We start from the raw sequence: 3,641 nt of genomic DNA on the forward strand, positions 1-3,641 counted from the left end.
CATTATTAGTTTTTTATGTTTTTTGATCATTTAAACTAAATTTTTAGCCATTAAATTGAATGTTTTGAATAAAAGCCGAAATTTGGGTCATTAATGATGGATTTTGGGATTTTGAATAAAAAAAGGTTCAAAGTGTTTTCCCATTAGTTTTGATGTGATTAGAAGGTTTCTAAACATTTCTTAAATTTTCGTTAAAAATTCTAATATTTTAATATATTTTCGTGAAAATTGCCATTATTTCTCAAGATTTTGAATCCATGAATTTGTATAGTTTTGAGTAGTTTGAAGGCGGAGAATTGTTTTTAGATGTATAATTAGATCATTGGAATTGATTATAGGCAATGGGAATGAGTAAAGATTAGGATATTTGTGTTTCAAGTTTGTTAGTCGAAATTTCAGTTTCATGACGAATATAGCTTAGGCTTGCATTTTTTGTTGATTTAAGTGAGTCTTTGGTTGCTAATTGATTGTGTACATTGTGTGGTTATTATGTGTGAAGCACTGAAACCATTAGAGCCTTCTAAGAGCAAGGCGAAAGGCAAGGAAAAGCTAGTTTAAGCTTTCAGCAGTTAGGTAAAAGCGTGATCGGTGAGTGTTTGGAATATCTACTTGTAGACACAATTCATAGTGTTAATTGGGAGCTTAGGGATAGCCTAAACCCCTATCTTAAGTTTCGAGTGTAAGGTTTCTATTTCCCTTACTTTATTTTGACAAATTATGTGTTTATGTGAATAATTGTGGATTGATTATTATGATGCGATATTGTGATATGAGACGTGTGTGATACTATTGTGAATTGTGTTGTGTTGTGGGCATGATGTACATGGCAAATGACAGTAATAATGATATGCTAATAATACAAATGTGTAGCGAAAGCGAGCAAAATTTCAGTAAGTATATATGTGCTGAATTGTGGAATGTGATATTATTATGACAGGTAATATGTGAGAATACTTGTATGTGATATATGATGTACTGATTTTAATGCACACATATGTGGTCGAATATGTGATGGTTCTGTAACACCCCTAACCCACATCCATCGCCAGATTAAGGTTACAAAGCATTGTTGTACAAACAGAACATTTAAACATTCATAATATAAAAGAATCATTCTTATACGTGTTATCCCTAATTCGAGCCTTCAAGGACCTAGAAAACACCTTAGAAACAATTCAGGACCAAATTGAAAACATTTAGAAAGTATAGGAAAAAGTTGCAAAATTTTGACTACAGAGGTCACACGGCCGTGTGGCCAGGCCATGTGCCTCAGACGGTTGAGACACACGCCCTTGTCTCAGGCAATGTAACATTCGAAATAGGGACAGACGGCCATGTCCTAGCCCATGTCCTCACCCATGTAACTCTCAAATTATCCCCATACGTTCATGTACCAGGCTGTGTCCTAGGTCGTGTAAAAGCCTGACTTGCATGTAAAAGAACCTACAGGGGACACATGGCCATGTCACCAGGCTATGTGTCACACACGGCTGAGACATGAATTTGCTCAAAAATCAGGTCATTTCCAACTTTAAACCATACATACACCTAACGACATTTTTGTGCACATAATCAAGACATCAAACCTTACCAAAACTTGCATATAATGACCAAATTCAATAGTCCTAAACCAATCAACCAATATGTCATTCAAGGCACCTCAATTGTAAACATTCAAACTTACCTAAACATATATACTTTACCACATTTCAACCATACACATCTAGTTAAATACCATCTCAAAACAAATCATATCTTGACCATATTGAAACCAATTCATCACATATCATTTTAGTCATTCAAACATGCATCATAACTTAATCACAGTAACATATACTAATAAGGCATCAAAAGTTTCAAACCAAGTAACTTATACAATCCAAATCATCAAACAACATTCAACTAAACATCATTATAAGTCCACCTATACATGTCATTATAACTCTTAGCCAAAAATGTTCAAAACTACTGAATTAATTGTTGGATAGTGTGAAAGGTCTCTGATGAAATTCCAACCAAATCAAACCTTCTGATGATCTACAGGAAAATAAAACAACTAACGTAAGCAATAATGCTTAGTAAGTTCGTATAAAGACAACTTAACTGCTGACATAATAGAATAAACAACGAAGCATAATTTTTATTATATTTTAAGCTATCTTTCATTTTCTATTCACTACACCTCTCATGGATAACTGGTGTAGCCTTGCATATTCATGTATATATATTTTTCCTTATAACCATTTCATATAGCCATTTTACTTAAACCTTTCTTCTTACCATAACACTTACACCTTTAACATATAATCATTCTGTAATTCATCTTTCATTTCAAACTTTCCTATAATTATATCATCCCGAAACCACTTACTTTCACTAAACAAGATGAAAGCTAAATAAATAAATTAATCACACCTGTTATTCATTTACGAAGCACTTATAGGATTAGTACTGAAAATGGTTCATAGTATGCTTCTTGTACTATAATAATTCAACCCAAACTCATACATATATGTGTATAAACATCTATCTTTAACTGAATAATCATCAATACGATGATACTCACATATGATCAAGTAATTCATTAAACATTTAACATTTAACATTTACTAATGTCTTGACTATACATTAGCCTTTATCATTTAAACAATTTTGTAAATTCCATTCACATTCAGCCTGATGAACTAGTAACTTGACTCGGATACTCAGGTAACTACACCACACCAGAGGCATCATAGATGCATAACAGGGGCATTGAAGTGCAGACAGGGGCACAAATGTGCAAACAGGGTTATCGTAGTGCGAACAAGGACACCGAAGTGTATACAAGGGTACCAAAGTGCAAACAGGGACACCTAAGTGCAAATCCCATACAAGTGCGCATTCTAACCCTATTGGCATGACAATCTTATACTAATCGTTTACTATGTCCAAATAGGTATTTAAACAAAATTATAACTTTCATGAATCAGAGGAACTTCCATATATCTCCATACACATGCTGTAACAATTCATAACCATTCCAAAATCACATATATCACATTTCATAACTATTCAATAGTTTTCAAATAAATCATTTCTCACCTTATATTCAGATATAATATTTCGATTTCCAATTCACACATTAAACATCATATATATATACATTCATAAATCAGCAGTAACATTATGTATATATATGTATGTACAATTCTATACCTTCAAACTTACCTCGACAATCACAGTTGTAAAACGAGGCCGACGATTAATCCGACACATTAGCTTTTCCCCAATTTAAATCTGTTTGATTCGTTTCTGGATCTAAATAAATAATAATTTTTCATTCAATTAATACAATTCTAGCACTTAAATAATATTTCTAATACAATTAAGTCCTTCTATAAAAATTTTACAAATTCATCCCAATATTTTACCTTTTATGCAATTTAGTCCCTAAACCCGAAACTTGCAAATTTACCATTTCTAGTTAAAAATTAATGCTAGAAAATTTTCATCAGGTTCATAATCAGCCCATTTTTATCATCATTTCATAATATTTACCTTGAATTTTACTATTTTCACAATTTAATCATTAATCATAAATCCATTAAAATCAATTAAAAATTACTTATAAATAACAAATAATACTTCAAATTTATCAT

The sequence above is a fragment of the Gossypium hirsutum genome, chromosome D02 (assembly GCF_007990345.1).
Source record: "Gossypium hirsutum isolate 1008001.06 chromosome D02, Gossypium_hirsutum_v2.1, whole genome shotgun sequence".
Taxonomy (NCBI): domain Eukaryota; kingdom Viridiplantae; phylum Streptophyta; class Magnoliopsida; order Malvales; family Malvaceae; genus Gossypium; species Gossypium hirsutum.